Source organism: Ailuropoda melanoleuca, chromosome 3, assembly GCF_002007445.2.
Source record: "Ailuropoda melanoleuca isolate Jingjing chromosome 3, ASM200744v2, whole genome shotgun sequence".
NCBI lineage: Eukaryota > Metazoa > Chordata > Mammalia > Carnivora > Ursidae > Ailuropoda > Ailuropoda melanoleuca.
The window spans coordinates 13030645-13049967 of NC_048220.1; positions in this window are offsets into that span (position 1 = coordinate 13030645).

Genomic DNA, 19323 nt, shown 5'->3' on the forward strand with positions numbered 1-19323 from the left:
GTACATACATAGGTTTGTTTGCCATCATCTGGAAAGAAACAATCCATTCTATTGGCATTTCTCACCTTATAAGAAAACTATTACATGCATAAAACTTAAGAACGGATGGACCAAAAGAGGAAATGCAAAGAAAAAACCAACAAGTTTGTTGAACGCCTTCCTATGTACTGTCATTGATAATATGAAGGAATGAACTAGAATCATATTCAGAAACCAGGACAATGCAAAAAAAAATTCATATCATACCCACCTTCGGTGACATTTTTGCATAATTTTGAAAGCACCTGATACGTTACTCCTCTGCGTAAGTAGGCTTTAGATCCAAATCTTGAGCATGGGTGTGTTCATGCTCTTAGGCTAAAAACTTTGAAGACAGTGAACATTTCAAGCTTCTGAGCCTCACAACAGCACGAAGACTCACGCATTCACACACAGCTAACACTGGCAAAGCATTTGCGAGAATGCCATAGTGCGATGAGGCTACCCCCTTGGCAACTTTGACGTCCACAAAAAGGCTCAACACAGTCAAATTAAGATTTGGTAGTAGAAATAGACTGAAGTAAGAAAATATAAAATCCAAAGACAGTTCCCATCAGAGTTCTAACACCATCACGGTGCGAAACTATAAAATTGACTTTTCCAGGTGTGAACCAGATGCTTGAAGATTATTTTAAGGTACTTTCTCTTCTGCGAAAACCTGCCTTTCAACATGCTCTTAAGGATTACATAGCAATGATTCACACTTGTGCTAAACACATTCCACATTGCTTAGGTCGGAGTTACTTCTAACACAAACCAAACAAGGGCTTTTGAAGATTTCTTTAACTGGTGTTTTACTGGTGGTCATTTATTTTCTAGCATTTTAGGAGAAGCAATCTGACAGCAAATTTAAAATACAGTGGAATATTACAATTATTAAAAAGGACTCTGACATTAGAGGTAGTGAAGCAGTAAGACAAAAGCAGAACTCATAAGATATCTTTTTATGTATAGAATCCTTATTACATGTGTAATATCCAGCTCATTACCATGAAAGACTGTCTCTGGACAAACAGGTATGAAATAGGTGACAGCAGAAATCTGATACCGTAATATATGCAAACAACAAACCCCTGCGTTCTCAGTAAATTTACATAGAGCCCACATACAACAAAGAGATGAATAGGTATGCAGTATACATTTTCAGGTCAGGTTGGACAGAAATAAATTTAATTTTATTGCACTGTAAGTAAAACTGAGAAAATGTCTGGACCTTTTCCCCAAAATTTCCCACTAGGCCTATGTGGTAAAAATAAATAGTAGAAAACCACGTTGTACGTTTATCTTAGAACATAAAGCTGCGAGCGAGGCTGTGACAGACACTTTCAGGGCACAAAAGGGGACCAGTGTAAATCCTAAGCAAGAACAGGCCCTCCGTGGGCATTGGCATGTCCTGCAGTGACTGAACCCTTGTTACTGGCAGAGTCATGGAGGAAACAATTAGACAGCGCTGAGGCATTTTTCTAGACTAATTGGGGTGTGACGATCCTCCCTCTGACGGTACTTGGTACTTGCTGGTTTCCAACGCCCACAGCTGAGAGACTTTACCTCGTGGCTTTTCTTCCTCCAGGAAAACGGCGTCTCTTAGGAGAGCTGGCTCTCCGCTAATTTCAGCCATGCCAGTGATGCATTTGCCAGACATATGCTGGGGAGAAGCTTCGGCAGGCTGTCTGCCATGCAATTATCATGACCTCAGTAGACAAAATCGCCAGGTCCACACCCGTGAAGACCCTCCCAAGATAAACACACCCCCACCTCGCCCCTCTCCCTTTGACCATGGCCCTGACTCTGCCTCCTTTCTATCTCGGGCTCTGCCTAGATCCCCATTTCCAGCCTCTCTCTCTGCCTTTTTTTTTTCCCCTCATCTCCAGTTTTCCTGCCCATCTCATTTTCTTCCTCTTCTCTATTTCCTTCTCCATGTTCTCATTTCCTCTCCTTTGACACCCTCTTTTTTTTTTTTTTATTCTCCCCTCCTTTCTATCTCGTTCCCTCGTATCTCTCTCTCATCTACCTAGGTGATTCTTTTGGACAGACACTTCTCAGAGCAAATTCTCTGTGGTATGTTTTCGCAGTGACCCCAGAGTCACATCCTTTGTCCCGCTACATATCTCACCGTTGGCCCGCACTGGCTCTCTGTAACCCAAATGTGTCATTTTCCCTTTGGGAAGGTAGAGTGTTTAGAGCAGTAAACGCCCTATAGGAAATCAAAACCCTACTGATGTGTTGTCATCAGCAATACATTTAGGCCAGATTTTTAAAAAATATTTATTTTAGTGGGAAGAGAGAGAGAACAGGGAGAGGACCAGAGGGAGAGAGTCTCAAGCAGACTCCCTGCCAAGTGCAGAGCCCTACTGGGAACTCGATCTCCCCATCCTGAGATCATAACCTGAGCTGAAATCGGAAGTCAGATACTTAACCCGCTGAGCCACTCAGGCTCCCCTAGGCTGGATTTTCAAGGGCCCTCCCTTTTTAGAGTCTCCTGTATTCAAGGCTTCTGTTTGATTTATGCTTAAAGCCAGTAAGTTGTTTTCTGCAAAATAAGAGGCAAAGAGCCAATTTTATCTCATTAAAATGGAGACTGTGCCTTTGAAAATCTGGCTGCAAATGTTGGTGGGATTGCTCTACTCATCAAAGTTCAAAAGACCGAGGGATCGGATATGGCCAGGAGAATAAACATGACAGTACTGTGACTCCTGCAACTTAATGGTTTGGATGCAAGACTGATATCGCTGTGATGGGTTACTAGGGCTTGCATATCGGAAAGGAAATGGTTAAAGTAAATTAAATCTAAAGTATGGGAAGGCATCATCTGTTCATTACTGTTACATTTACATATGAGATAGTTCACAGAGTCAAGGAAAGAAGACCCTTCGGGCTCTCTGGAGGTGGGTGCTTTGCTCACAGGGTGACTGCAAACGTGGCCCCACGTATCGACAAGAGCACGATGCCGAGTCCCTGCCTCCAGTAATATTAACCACTGTCTGATAATAAATACTAGTATTTATTATTTAACAGCACTAACAGTTTAGGTACCCACCTTTTTCCCCTTTTAAAATGCGAACGCTTTGATTTTTACATTGTGAATTCTCATGATCAAAGCAGGAGTTAAAAATAGTGCTTGTCTGTGTGGTACTTGACAAAATTTCAAATGAAGCCAAATTCTCTCATCCTGCTTGAACCAGACAAGAAGTTACTGCCTTCATGGGTTTTTTTTTTTTTTTCTTGAATCCTATTAGCTGTTCCCTGATTCACGGCTTAGTATTTGATCATGGCATTCTTTTCTGTGATTAACCCAAATTAAAATTTACATTGTCTGCTTTTTTTCCTTCAGATTTTCTAATTGGATAAAAAGGAACACACTTAGCATTCAGTGGGAATTATGATAATGAAAATGACCCTAGTCAGCCACGATGGCACTAAAAATATGCGGTTTGCTAATTACAAAACGGAAAAAAAAGCTATTCCGTCAGATTAAAGGCTTCATCTCTTAATGGGCAGCAAGCTCAGAGCTTCTTTGTCTGAAGGGTGTCTTCAAATCAGTTGTTTCCTTTGTATCAGCGTCCAAAGAATCTGCTTTTGTTACTTGAAAAATTCAATAGAAATTTCTAGCAATAAAAGAAATACTTTTAAATGGTCAAGGGCACTATCTGAAAAGGATCCTATAGAGATAGATAGATAGATACAAAATCTCATGACATTTAAATGTTTCCAAAGCATCATAGAATGTTCACATTGAAGGCAACTTTAGAGACCAGCCAAGGGTCTTAAATTTAGCTCCGAAACACCTGGAGGGCTTATTAAAACACAAAAGGTGGGCTCAGACCCAGAGTTTCAAATTCAGAATTTGCATTTGCAGCAAGCGCAGGTGATTCTGACACTGTTGGTCCAGCAATCACCCTGCGACAACCTCTGAGCCACGCCAACCCTCTTGATTTATGGACTAGGAATCTGCCATTTGAATATGGCACCCACTGCTACACAGCTTGCAGATGGAAGAGGGTCGGAAAGGAACCTGGCTCTTCTTGCTCCTGGTTCCATCCTTGGTCCTCTCCACCAGGGCTTCTCAAACTCTTGTGTGCATCCACCATGATCTGGGGAACTGGTTCAAACACAGACTGTGGTTCAGTAGGTCTGGGATGAGATTTGGGCTTATATGTTAAGAACAAGCTCTCAGGTGCTGACCTTGAAGGTGGTCCACAGACTGACTTTGAGTAGCCAGGTCTTACACAGTGTTATGTAACAGTGTTGGCTTCTTTATATGAATTACTTACCTTCTCAAAAGGTAGAACAAATTTTTTTTTCTAATAAAATTTATTTTAGAGAAGTTTTAGAGTCAGAGCAAAATTGAGCAGGCAGTGCAGAGGGTCTCCATGTACCCCCTACCATCACGCACAACCTTGCCCACTATCAACGTCCCCAGTGAGAGTGGTAATGAACCTACATTGATTCATCATTATCACCCAAAGCCCATTGTTTATATAAGGGTACACAGTTGTTGTTGTTGTAAGTTCTATGGGTTTTGACAAATGTATAATGGTGTGTATTTGCTGTCATAGGATTACAAAGAACACTTTGTCTTCAAAATCCCCTGAGCTCTGCCCATCCATCCTTCCCTAACCCCTGGCAACCACTGGTCTTTTTAACTGTCTCTTTTGTGTTTGCCTTTTCCAGAATGCTGTATAGTTGGAATCAGACAGTATGTCACTTTTCAATATTGACTTTTTTCACTTTGGTTCCTCCATGTTTTTTCATGGCTTGGTAGCTCATTTCTTTGTAGCGCTGAATAATACTCCATCATCTGGATATATCACCATCTATCCGTTCAAGTACTGAAGGACATCTTGGTTGCTTCCAAGTTTTAGCAATTAGGAATAAAGCTGCTATAAACATCCATGTGTGGGTTTTTGTGTGGACATAAGTGTTCAACTCCTTTGGGTAAATACCAAGGAATGCGATTGCTGGATCATATGGTAGGAGTATGTTTAGTTTTGTAAGAAACTGCCAAATTGTCTTCCATAGTGGCTGTAGCATTCCGTTTCCACCAGCAACGTATGGGAATTCTCATTGCTCCACATCCTCACTAGTATTTCATGTAGTCACTGTTCCACATTTTGATCATTCTAATAGATGTCTAGTGGTATCTCATTATTATTTTAATTTGCAATTCCCTAATAATACGTGATGTTGGACATCTTTTCCTATGCTTATCTGCCATCTGTATATCTTCTTTGGTGAGGTGTCTGTTAAGGACCTTGGCTCATTTGTTTAATTGGTGATATTTTTAAATTTTGGGGTTTTAAGAGTTCTTTCTATATTTTGGTTAAGTCTTTTATAAGGTACACCTTTTGCAAATGTTTTCTCCCAGTCTGTGACTTGTCTTCTTGAATTATTTAAAATATCTTTTAAACTACCTTTTTATTGCATCAGAAGAGGAAGAATACTCTGCTATTTTTTTTGTGGTTGTGTTAAAACTGTTTTAATGAGTAGTTATTAAATAGCCATCGATCACTAGCTTGTATATGTATCCGTTAGTTCAAGAGCCTCTATTATTAAGTGCTTTCCCTGTGCTAGGAATTTGGAACACCAGAGTCTTAAGACCCAGTCTCAGGCATCAAGTCCAGTTAGGAAAGCCAGTGTAAGATGAGGAACAGAGTGCACTGTTGTAGGTGTGACCACAAGCAATGTATATAGGAACAGAATGAGTGCTGGAGGGGAAGAGTATTTAGAAACAACTTATGAAAGGAGGTGACTTCTGAGCTGAATTTAAAGGTACACATGGGAGTTGAACATATATTGAGAAGGGTATGGGGGAGGGACAGACATTCCGACTGACATGTCACAGAACTTAAGAGTAGAAGAGGAAAGGTCTAAAGACAAAACACTGATGAAAGATTATTTACATTTAAGGAGACAAGGGAGGAAGCTAAAGCAAAACAGAGTCAGGGCATCTTCAGAGACTTGGGAGAAGCTAATATCCAGAGGTAAATTTAAAAATAACATACGGTTACCTACTGATTGTTCTTGGACTCCAGTAGGCATAAACAACCAGCATCTAGCTTCTTATCAGATTTGTAGTCTACAGAAGACTCAATATATTATAGCCCAGTAGGACTGATTATTAAGGCAGACACACTGGCTAAACCTCCCGGACTCATATAAATTTAGAAGTTGCAGTTTTTAAAAACACTGTCTTTCTTAAGCAATTAAAACTTTAACATATGAACAACTCTTTTAAGTGAAATATATTTTAAAGCAATCCAATAAAAGACTCAATTGGTCAGATTGCAAACTTTAGGCAGGCAGGAACTGTGACTTAAATTCATAAGGTCCCGAAGATTAATTAACTAGTATTTTTACTTCTACTCTTACCCTTTACTTTTTTTAAAATGTTATTTATATATGTGTGTATTTATTACATATATTTATGTTTATCCCATATTTATTTTATATGTATATTATATACGTATATATTTATCCCATATTTTATATATATATATGTATATATATATATATGTACACACACACACACACATTAAGAAAGGTCTTGTTTTCTCTCTACATTTATTCTCAACTTAGCTCAGTTGCAAACCTCTGCTCTTTTTGGCAGCTCTCTTCTCTTTAGGGAGTGATCTTTCTCTGACTCAGACATTTCTGCCTTTTCCCCTCTCTCCTGTAAGACCTCTACCTAAATTTTCCAGCTATATTTCAGCTAAAATATCCCTTCTTTCCTGTGTGGGTAATTCATTTTTCTCCAGTTTATTTTCTACTCTGCAGTTTCCCTGCCCTTCCCTGGAAGAAAGACCTTTTATAGAACTTTTCTAGCTCTCAACATATCTATGCACAGTGATTTAGAGTTATGTTACAAATTGTCTTCAAATAATGACTTTTTAGTTTGAGAGAGAATACTTGTAAATACCCAGAATCTTTTCAGACAGAAATTGAAGTAAGACTTGAACTTATTCCATGACAGTGAACTGATTTTCTTGTTTTCTGTCTAAACTTGTGACAATAAACACTTAAATACTAAACATGGTTACCAATTTAAAGAATATTCCGTATTTAACACAGTTAAAGTAATATTTATAGACTGGCTGTCATGTCAACTCAGAAACTGTTAGCTTTTAACATGTAAATATAAATATAGAAAAATATACTTTTGCACCATCAGGCAGAAGGAAAGAAATAATGAAGATTAGAGCATTAATCAATGAAATTGAAAACAGGAAAACAGTAGAGAAAATCAATGGAACAAAAAGCTGGTTCTTTGAAAAAAATCAATAGAATTGATAAATCTCTAGCAAGACTGACAAAGATAAAAAAAAAGAAAAGACACAAATCACCAATATTAGGAACAAAGCAGGGGCTATCGATACAGATCCTGCAAACATCATGATAAAGGAATACTACAACCCACTTTATGCTCATAAATTTGACAACTTAGAAGAAATGGACCTGAAAATCACAAGGTTTTAAAACTCAGCCAAGATGAAATAGGCAACCTGAATAGTCCTACAAACGTTAAATCAAGTTGGTAGTTAAAAAGCTCTTGAGAAAGAAACTTCTAAGCACAGATGGTTTCACTGGAGTATTCTACCAAACACTTAAGTAATTAACACCAATTTTACACAATCCCTTCCAGGAAATAGAAGAGGAGGGAACATTTCCCAGCTCATCTTATGAGGCTAATACTACTCTCATACCAAAATCAGGCAAAGACAATACAGAAAAGGAAAACTGTAGGCCAATATCTCTCATGAACTTAACTGCAAAAATCCTCAACAAAATACTAGCAAATGAAATCCAGCAATGTATAACATTAATTATGCACCATGACTNAAAGGAAAACTGTAGGCCAATATCTCTCATGAACTTACCTGCAAAAATCCTCAACAAAATACTAGCAAATGAAATCCAGCAATGTATAAAATTAATTATGCACCATGACTGAGTGGGATTTATCCCAGGTCTGTAAGCCTGGTTCAACATTTGAAAGTCAATCCGTGGAAATCACCATATCAACAGGCTCAAGAGGAAAGGTAATCTGATCACATCAACTGATGTAGAGGACGTACTTGACAAAATCCAGGACTGGATCGTAACAAAGCCCTCAGCAAACTAGCGATAAAGGGAAACTTCACCTTGATAAAATGCATCTACAAAACACCTAGGCCAACATCATACTTAACAGTGAAACCTCAAGGCAAGGCTATCCATTCTCACCATTCTTATTTAATGTAGGACTGCAAGTTCCAGCCAGGAGCTAAAGGAAGGAAAGAAGGAAGGAAAAAAACAAGAGAAAATCTTTGGTAATTGATTAATAACAGAAAGNTACTGGATCGTAACAAAGCCCTCAGCAAACTAGCGATAAAGGGAAACTTCACCTTGATAAAACGCATCTACAAAACACCTAGGCCAACATCATACTTAACAGTGAAAGCCTCAAGGCAAGGCTATCCATTCTCACCATTCTTATTTAATGTAGGACTGCAAGTTCCAGCCCGGAGCTAAAGGAAGGAAAGAAGGAAGGAAAAAAACAAGAGAAAATCTTTGGTAATTGATTAATAACAGAAAGTCTGGTGACTTGATACTAATATCCCAATCCAAAAAATGTAAAATTAATAAATTGGACCTCATCAAAATTTTTAAAATTTTGCTCAATAAAAGACTGTTCAATGGATGAAAAAACAATCTCCAGGCCAGGAGAAATATTTTCGAAGCATCTATCTGACAAAGGACTAGTATCTACAGTATATTACGAGCCCTCAAAACTCAATGCTACGCAAATAATCCAGTTATAATGGGCAAAAGACATGGAGAAGTATTTCACCAAAAAGGATATATAGATGACAAATAATCATGTGAAAATGTATCAGTCATTAGGGAAATGCAAAGTATAGGCACAGTAAGATATCACTCCCTACCCATCAGAATGAGTATATAAAGTAGAACAACAACAGCACGTGCTGGCAAGAAGGCAGAGAAACTGAATNGAAAAGGATATATAGATGACAAATAAGCATGTGAAAATGTATCAGTCATTAGGGAAATGCAAAGTATAGGCACAATAAGATATCTACCCATCAGAATGAGTATATAAAGTAGAACAACAACAGCACGTGCTGGCAAGAAGGCAGAGAAACTGAATCACTCATACATTGCTGGTGAGAATGAAAAATGGTACTACTACTCTGGAAAATCATTTGGCCACTTCTTACCCGTCTACCTATGCAACTAGCCTATAACCCAGCAATTGACTTTGGGCAATCCCAAAGAAACGAAAACTTATATTCACACAGGAACACTAATGGATGTTTTAATAATAGCCAAGAACTGGAAACAACCCACATGCCCTTCAACAGGTGAATGGTTAGACAAACTGTGGTACGTCCGTACCATAGAACATGACCCAGCGATAAAATGCATACCCTGGGAGGACGTGGATGAATCGCTGGGGAATTACATTGGGTGAAAAAGCTAATCCCAAAAGATTACATACTGTATGATTCCGTTTATACAATATTCTTAATATGATAAAATTATAGAAATGGAAAGGAGGGGCACCTGGGTGGCTCAGTCGCTTGAGTGCCTGCTTTTGGCTCAGGTCATGATCCTGGGGTACTGGGATTGAGTCCCCCATTGGGCTCCTTGCTCAGAGGGGAGCCTGCTTCTGCCTCTGCCTGCTGCTCCCCCCTGCTTGTGCTCACTCTCTCTCTCTCTCTCTCCCTGCCCCGACAAATAAACAAATAAAATCTTAAAAAAAAAAAATGGAAAGGAGTAACAGGATGCCATTGTCTAGCAATGGGGTAGGTGGATGTGGCCACAAAGGGGCAACAAATAGGCTCTTTGCCTGTAGTAACGTCAGTATCCTGGTTGTGATATTGTACTATAGTTTTGTAAGATTGTTACCGTTGAGGGAAACCAGGTCGAATATGTGGGATCTCCCTGAATCATTTCTTAAAACTTCATATGAACCTCCGGTTAACTCAAATTAAAACTTTAATTTAAAAAAATCAGTTCTAATCTTTCCCCACCTTCTTATTATTTAATGAATTTTTCATCAATGCCAAAAAGACCTAGGAATCAAATTATAATTCTATGGGAGAGGCGAAGGGGAATTATTAATCAGTTTTACCGAATACTGACTAATGGTTATAATACTAATAGCATGTACTATAAACATGAAGCTCTCCCTCTGGGATCTTGCGCGACAAACAGAACATGGCATTGCCTCCCCAGATCTCATATGGAACAATGGTGGTGTGTGACCAACCAAACGTATATTGGGTGTGAGTACAGTGTCAGATTCTCCATCTGGAATGTTAACAGAGTGGCCTTTCTATCTTCATTTCCTCCAGACCATGCCTTTAAGTAGTGTTTCTTCTGTGATTACTACTCAGGCTTATTAATGAGGTTTTTTCCCTCTGATGATGGCACATTTATTAACATTAAGATAGTTAATGTGGGATTGTTTGGTAATTGGAGTGATTCTATCATGCAAAATGAAAATCTCATCATTTCCATACAAAGAAAATCATTATAAGAGATTACAGTCTAGGAACTGAGACCTAGGATTGGATGCTGCCACCACCAGCTCTTGTTTACTCTTCACACCATCATGTATGGACCTTGACAGCATAGATAACATGCCATTCGTGTATTCTGTTATCTATTAATTTATTCAATTTTATATTCATTTATTCAACTAACATTTCCTAAGAACAGCGCATGTGCATAAAATTACACTGGGCCCTGAAGTCGAGTAGAAAGTATGCCCTCAAGCCGACTTCAGAGTAACACACATCCAGAAATACCAACAGTGCAAAATAGAAAGTCTTAAATGCCCTAAGATACAAGCCATATAAGCAAAGGACAGTCAGCATTCGGAGGAAATGAGTCTTTCCAACTCAGGGCAACTGGCGAAGGCTTTATGGAGAGAATGATGTCTGGTAGAATTTTTAAGGAAGTGAGGTTTAAACAAACCGAGAGTGAAGGTTTAGAACAGAGCAGGAGTCAAGACCATCTGGAATTGCCAAAGAAGACTGAGGCCACCTGGGCTGATAAAGGGATGGACTTGATTCCATCTCTGACACTGGTCCCTGAAGCTTGCTTGGATTCTCAGGGACAGGTCAGTGACTACCGTGCAGTGACGTTTCTTCAGCCATTCAGTGGATTTCTTACTGGCACCTTGTACTTTATGCATAAGATAAGCTTTCTAGAAATTAAGGAACCACAAATTCCTCGAGTACCTAAATGAATACATAATTGTAGTATTTTCATCAGGAAAAAAAAGATAGAATAAGAGAAAGTAGGCACAAAGTTTAGCAGTCAGATAGGAAATCAAGTACAAGCATGAATCGTGTGTATGTGTATGTGTGGGGGGCGATGGGGACCAGGTTTAAGAAGAACAGCACTGAAGTACCAGGGGACTTTGAGCTGGTCCCCGCAAGAAAAGAGAAATGGACACTCACCATCTAGGGCATTGCAAGGAGTAGAACATTGACCAAGTCAGTGTGAGAATATATCAAAGGTAAATTTCTTTCATTTTTGTGGCTGTTTGTATCGGGTGAAGTTCAGGTAGTAACTAATTTAAGTGCCTATGTTATTTACCATTAATCCTCTAAAGAGTTTAAGGGAGGGGCTGAGATTTTTTCATTTGCATATTTTATTAGTTAGTTGGTGACATCCTTCCTGGCGCTCTTCTATACACTTTCTTATTAGATGCTCAGTAAATTCTTCATGTCAAAGTGTCTGCTCACAAATTTAAACTTTCTCTTTCCCTGTTCCTCGAATCTGGACACCCCCAGAATCTGGACATCCCCCAAATGTGTGTATTTGCACATATGTGTGTGAGTGCATTGGGATACGGAAGCACGAAGACATGAAGGTGATCATATCATGTATAAACTATTGGAAAATTGATCTTAAATTTCCTTGAAACTCTAAGAACTACTTCCAATAACTAGAAGGTTATTTTCATCTTAGTAAAAAACAGCAAAATGAAATGTAATGAGCCCTACAATTGTGAAGTTATGTGCGGTTTGAGTATGTGTTGATCAAGTACCAGACGTAACTGAGTTATCAATTTCTTCAGATAATTTTAGAAGCCTCAGGTTTTGATCTCAAAAAATTTGTAAATGTTAAAATAGTTGGCCTTCATTATGCCCCACCTCTAATTTCACTAATGGGAAGCTATTAGAACAACCTATAAGCAAAGTCTTGAAATATAAACACAAAGGCCCTTCATGCCCCCTCTGGTTCCTCCCACTTTCTAATTCCTTAGAGATAGTGTGACTTCATAGAGCAGACCTGTTTCAATCAGCACATTTCAAAAAAAGGAAAATATTCAGATCAACAAAGAGTGTTTTTAATTTAGCCTGATGAGCTGTATTTCAAACAGCCATGTAGATAGGAGGCTTAAGAGGCACTTGCTTACACACACACACACACACACACACAGACACAAATCTCCCCGTTTGAAGCCAACTCTTGTAATCACAAGATTGCAGGACTGAACTTCTTGGGAGACATGCCATCTAAGAACCCACAACTTCACAGAGAAGTTTAATTACTACATTGCCCCATGGAGCTTACCCTCAACTCTGATGAGTACATTTCATGTTAACCTTATAAACAAAATGTCTCAACTCTTACGGCTCAGAATAAAACATGGCTGTACATTTTCACAAGCAATCAGTCCCAACGGAGAATCTCCAAAGAAAACAATCACTTATAAGCTGATGTGGTCATGTCACATACCACATCCCAGGCAAAGAGATCCAACATGAGTTTTCTTCCTCCTGTTTGAAGGTCTAGTTCACTCACCTGAACAAACTGGCCTCTGGTATACATTACGTCATGAGTATGAGATCAGCGTTTTATTCCATAGATAATGCTTAATGCAGAAACATAGGAAGCCTGTGTTTCTCTGAATAACTGGAATTACAGTTATTTTAAAGGGTGCATAACTATTTGAGTACAAAGTTTTAAAGCCTTGGTTCCAAATTATGAAGGGTTCCACATCGGACAAATCACTCTACACGAAGATGCCTGACAATTGTAATTACCCTGGCGTCCAAGTAGGAACTGAAAGGTAATTAAAAACAATAGTTAAAGTTCACACAGGAGACTAAAGAATCCAAGGAAACTGGTTGTTCAGTATCTTTATCTTTCGCAAGTGTTAACAGATTGGAATTGTGGGTTTGTCGTTTTTGGCAAATATGTTTATTTTGTACTGATGGAACTATTTGGCTGTGCAAAATGTGTTTTGGTCAGGTAGACTCAGAACCCAGGCCATCCATCGCTGGAGTAATGTCAGGACCAGGGTCATTTGGCAGGTGGAAGAGAACATGAATTTCCCAGGAGATGGAGCAGAGAGCAATCCCTGAACGAGCGGGTATCTAGGGTGGTGAGAGCAGCTGTGGGCCATTATCAGCTTCCTCACCGCAAGGCATATATCTGCAAATCACAGAGTGACTCAGACCTTCTCGAATGTGCACAGGACCACAATTACTTTGGCAAGTGGGAGGAGGTCCACTGCAGATCTGGGTGGGTCTTGAACATTTAGGTACGCCCTGAGCAGGAGGGCCATTCTAACCTCTCCTGTGCTGGGCACTCGGAGGTCTCAGCAGACTTTAAGGGCATGGCCCGAACCTAGAGTAAGTAGCTCCCACAGTGGTCAGGTCACACCATCCCCACTTCCCAGCAGGCGTGGTCTCCCAGTGGCCAACCTCTCCCAAAATATAGACCAGCCCAGTGCAAAAGGTCTGGCCCTGCAGTGGCTGTGAGTAGGGGATGGGGGGAGATAATAACGTGGCTACTCTTGACACGATTGAGCACAATTTTTCCTCTGTGGGTTGTGCTCAATGTAAATGGCAAATTTCCCAAGTTCTTTATGTCTGCCTACCGGAACTCAAAGAGACTAAGACTCTTGTCTACGTACATAGGCCAAATCCTCCCTTGGAAGGGTAGCCGGGCCAGATGCAGCATTGTAGGAAGCCTGGAGAGTTTGCTGTGACATGAATCTAGTGATGCTTTTACAGCGAACAGGGATACAAAGGCACTCGTTGTCTGAACTGCACCTTGAACACCTGACCCCGGCATCTCTGTCCTCATCCTGACCCGCAGGCAGCCGGAAGGCGAGCATCCGGCAGATACGTCTTTGCAGTAAGCAGCCTTTTGGTAGTAACATCAAATGTGACAATAGCTAAAATATCTTCCCATTTTCTTGGACCCACAAGTGTTCCTTATGCCTAAAGCATGCTTTGCCTTTTGTGTACATCCCGGTTCTGTGGGGGGACCAGGTCCTGATAGAATTTTCCAGCTCTTTTGGCTCTCGGTAAAATCCTTTCACCAGGTGCTTCTCCGGTGTCAGGGATGTTTGTTTTCGGGCTGCCTCACTGCTGATCCAATCTGGCAGATTTGTATTTTCACAGCTCGTGGGTTTCTACTTCATGGTGACCTGTGCCATTCCTGGCACCTCGTCATTAAAGCACAAGAGAATAAGGATTCTTCACTACTCCTTTGAGATCTAGGACCCTCTGGTGTTGCTGGGGGCTGGAGTCAGAGGGAGTATTCCTATGAATAGATGAAAGATTAATTTAACGGGAAGACTATTTAAAGATAAGCTCTCACAGCACGCGCATCAAGCTGGCACTTGAGTTCCCGGTTTGGACTGCCTGGGATGAGGAGGAATGCTGGAACCCCAGCTGCTTCTTATTTGGCTCGCCATGAAACGCCCCCCCCATAGGTGTCACATGGTTCCACAGCTGAACTGGTTTTTCTCTAACGCGGCTGTTTCACATGCAAAATATTTTGAGTCAGATACACATTAGCTCAGAGGACCTTAATTTCAATCTCCTAAACTCAGATTTTTTTTTTAAAAAGGACTTTTTTTTTTAATTTAAATAAGAAGGGGCTGCCTATTTTAGGGCACAGGGGGTCAAAATGTTTTTATGTCAGCTACATACCAAGATCTGCACTGCGATGGTTCCATGATTTTTCTCTCTGATAATGTTTTCAGGGCCAAGGCAGGCTCACGCGTAAGAAATAAGAATCTAGGGGCGCCTGGGTAGCGCAGTCGTTCAGCGTCTGCCTTCGGCTCAGGGCGTGATCCCAGCGTTCTGGGATCGAGCCCCGCATCAGGCTCCTCTGCTGGGAGCCTGCTTCTTCCTCTCCCACTCTCCCTGCTTGTGTTCCCTCTCTCGCTGGCTGTCTCTCTATCAAATAAATAAATAAAATCTTAAAAAAAAAAAAAAGAACCTAGACTGTTCTTGAAAAATTATGCTGGAAAGAAAGAAGACAGCACGTGCCTTTGTAAAACCCAATGATCTGAGGCTGATTTTTTTCCACCTAGTTTCTCAGTCTTTTATTAAGAATGTAAATATTTAATTAAAATCCATTATGTACGTATTTGAATTAATGTACAGCGTTCAGGGCTCAGACTTGGGTATTTTGGGTGAGAACCTACCCTCTAGCCTTTGAGATATGCTAAGATTAATGAAAAGGAAGAATTTGAGGAAAACAAGATTCGTTAGTGACTCTTCTCACACTGCCTCTTGATTTCCCTGTAGACACAGAGGGTGTCTCTTTATCCTGAATCAGCTCTTCTAGGACTAATCTCCCTGAGGATCATGGATTTGTGATCTGTTTTGACAGGAAATGCAGGGAAGTAAGTATTTGTGGAGACGTATTCAAAATGTCTGCCCTAGGGTTGTCCTCAAGCCTTCAGGGGCCACCCTTCTCTTTCAAACCAAATAATTTGGATCAATACCCAGTCAATACCTCAGTGCTCCTCCCTGTTATTTTCACAGATTTCCTAAAAGGATTTGTTTCCCAGTTTATCTCTTTCTCTGAATTCCTGTGCCTCGGTGACAGCCTACCCCCTTTTATATTCTCTCAGGCCAGTTCTAGACAGCCTGAGGGCTACCTTGCTGCATAGAGCCTGGGGACACTGCTCACTTTGTAGTCAACGGGAATGACATCTTCTGGAGCACGTCTAGGAGTGGTGGTCCTGGCACTGGGCAACAACATAACAGCTGCAAAGCTCAAAAAAAAAAAAATTTTTTTTTTTTGACTTGCAAAAGTAATATTAATGCAAGATGGAAGGCTATGGAAAATGTTCTGGCTAATAGAGAGTCATTATGTCACAAGGTGGAAGACCTTTTAGACCTCTTAGGCTAGATGGGAGGAGGAGGAAGGGTTCCAGTGTCAGAGCCAAACAGATCTAGGCCATAAGGGTATTTTATAGGAAAAAAAAAAATTCTTGAAAAGAATTCTGCCTTCCTCCTAAGCCTTTGCCTCAAAATGCTAAAATGATAGGTATTTTTATAGCCTTGCCAAATGGCTTGAAGCGAAAGGAGGGAAGCATGGGCTGAGACCATAGGGATGATTTAGGACTATGGCAAAGCCCCGAGCGGAAATCCCTGGATTCTTCCCCTACCTGCCACTTCACATTATAAATTCTGCCTCTCACAGACTGCAAACGATGGGGAAATGCAGCTTTCAGAAACAAGTTTCTCTTATCTAGCCGATGTTAGCCAGTTGTTTACTCTATTGATTTAAAAATCTCCCTCCTGACCTAGGTCTTTCTTACATGGCCAATTAGCTGGCTCCTAATGTCCTGTCACCAACATTAAGATCCTCTGATTAGGGATTTATAACTGCAATCTTATTTTTGTTAAATTTCTTGAGATGTGAAGTTTCCCCTACTGGGTCATTCTTGTCTTGAACGTGAACATATTCAATTGAGGGAAAGACAAATACATTTTTATTTTATAACTGATATAGGAGAGCTTAATGCAATCTAAATCAAAGTCTTCAATTATTCTTTATCCTTCAAATAGCTACATCATTGAATATAAAATTAATGCTGTACCTATAAATTTTCTTTATGTTGTGCTAAAGCAACGTAAGGTGAACCAAGGCCTTCATCTCTGGAAAAATTAGAAAGTTCTGTGTTTTGATGTGACTATGTCCACAATAGTTAAGTAGCCAGGAAGATTCCTCCTGGTAATAGAACATCAGTCATCTATTTCAAACTACTTTATAAAAGGAACTAATGGATCTAGAGGGATTGACCAGAGAATAATCAATCGAATTTAAGGACGTAGTTGGAGGAAACACTGCAGTCTATGAAGTGAATTTTTACTTATATTTAAAAAATACAAGTAGATCACCTTTTTCCTAAGAACCTTAGATTAAATTCTCTTCCCTAGGATCTTAATCAAAAATCACTTCTAGGGGCGCCTGGGTGGCACAGCGGTTAAGCGTCTGCCTTTGGCTCAGGGCGTGATCCTGACATTATAGGATCGAGTCCCACATCAGGCTCCTCTGCTACAAGCCTACTTCTTCCTCTCCCACTCTCCCTGCTTGTGTTCCCTCCTTGCTGGCTGTCTCTATCTCTGTCAANCGAGCCTACTTCTTCCTCTCCCACTCTCCCTGCTTGTGTTCCCTCCTTGCTGGCTGTCTCTATCTCTGTCAAATAAATAAAATCTTTAAAAAAAAATCACTTCTGTGACCTACTGCATTTTTAGCTGATGCTTGGAAAATAAGATTGAAATCCTACATAGAGTCCTCAGATCTTCCTTGGCTTCTGATGGGGTCACATCCCAATAAACCCGTCATAAATGGAAAATACTGTTGAGTCAAAAATGCATTAATACCGACGACTGTAGCCTATCAGAAATGTGCCCAGAACCCTTACAGTAGTCTACAGTTGGACAAAATTATTCTCACACAAAGCCTATTTTATCATCAAATGCTGAATATTTCATGAGATTGATCGAATACCGTACTGAAAGTGAAAAACAGAGTGATTGCATGGTGACAGAATGGTGGTGAGCGTGTTGGTTGTCTCCCTTTGTGACCGAGTGGCTGATCAGGAGCAGGGGCTGCTCAGCGTGGTGACAGGATATCCTTCTGCACATCGCTAGTCCAGGGAGGGATCAAAATTCAAACCACCGTTCCTACTGAATGCATATTGCTTTCGCACCATGATAAGGTAGAAAAGTTGTGAAGACAAACCATAGTATGTCCAGGGCCATCTGTATACAGTTTAACCGTACTGAAAGTGAAAAACAGAGTGATTGCATGGTGACAGAATGGCGGTGAGCATGTTGGTTGTCTCCCTTTGTGACCGAGTGGCTGATCAGGAGCAGGGGCTGCTCAGCGTGGTGACAGGATATCCTTCTGCACATCGCTAGTCCAGGGAGGGATCAAAATTCAAACCATCGTTCCTACTGAATGCATATTGCTTTCGCACCATGATAAGGTAGAAAAGTTGTGAAGACAAACCATAGTATGTCCAGGGCCATCTGTATACAGTTTAAAGAAAAAAATAATCATGTTATGAATGGGGAGTCTGAAGTATCAGAAAGTATGGGACCGAATTGAAAAGACAAAAAACAAAAACCATCACTGAATGTTTTATTCAGTTCAAAAAATGCTGTCGTCTTCATCCCAATTTGACTCAACATGTGGTGGGTTTGGGGGTTTTTTAGGGGGGTTGTCGTTTTTGGTTTTTTTTTTGGCTCCCTTGCTGAACATAATGTGGTAGGCATTTAAATGAGGTTCAGTAGAAGCAGTCAGCAGACCTAGAAACTCGTGTGCCTTCTAAAAGACAAGGGCAGGTTAGCCCTGGCAGAAGTGAGAGGTAGGTGCTAGAAAAGTCATAAGCAAAATCCACACACTTCAAACAACAGGATCTTTCACTACCTCTCTCATGCAATGTCAAGAGGCTGCCTTGTGTCGGAGAATGTTCCCTGGCAGGGCTCTCTTTGCCTGCTGTGGGGAGGAGCGTCATGGCTGCTGAGTTATAGTCGCAGCTCTGTGAGGATATTCCATGAAGTTTCCTGTCAAAACGGCCAAGGCAGCAAGCCAGGCCAGGTTGGTGTGGTAGGGAGCTGCCTCTCAATGTACTTGAAGGAGTTTCTGAAAGCAACTCTGTCACTGAATACCTCCCACAAGAGAGTGCCTCAAGGCCTCCCCGTAATATGCATTTCTTTTGCACAAAGGGGATTCCAACCAGATTTATGAGGAGCCTGTTAACTGCACACATAATCCAAGAAATGTACCCACTAGCAGCCTTCACTTACATAACTTTATCGGCTTGACTCCAGATCCCATTAGGATCCAGATGGAGTGGGACATAAGTTATGTTTTGGGGGCATGTGTTGATTGGAGACAGAAAAGTCTGGGAGGTGGTACACAGTCCTGATTTAAGAATAAAGTGTGGTCCTGGGCAGTCCAGCCCAGAGAGAAGATAGTGGATTTCTAGAGGCGAGGGAA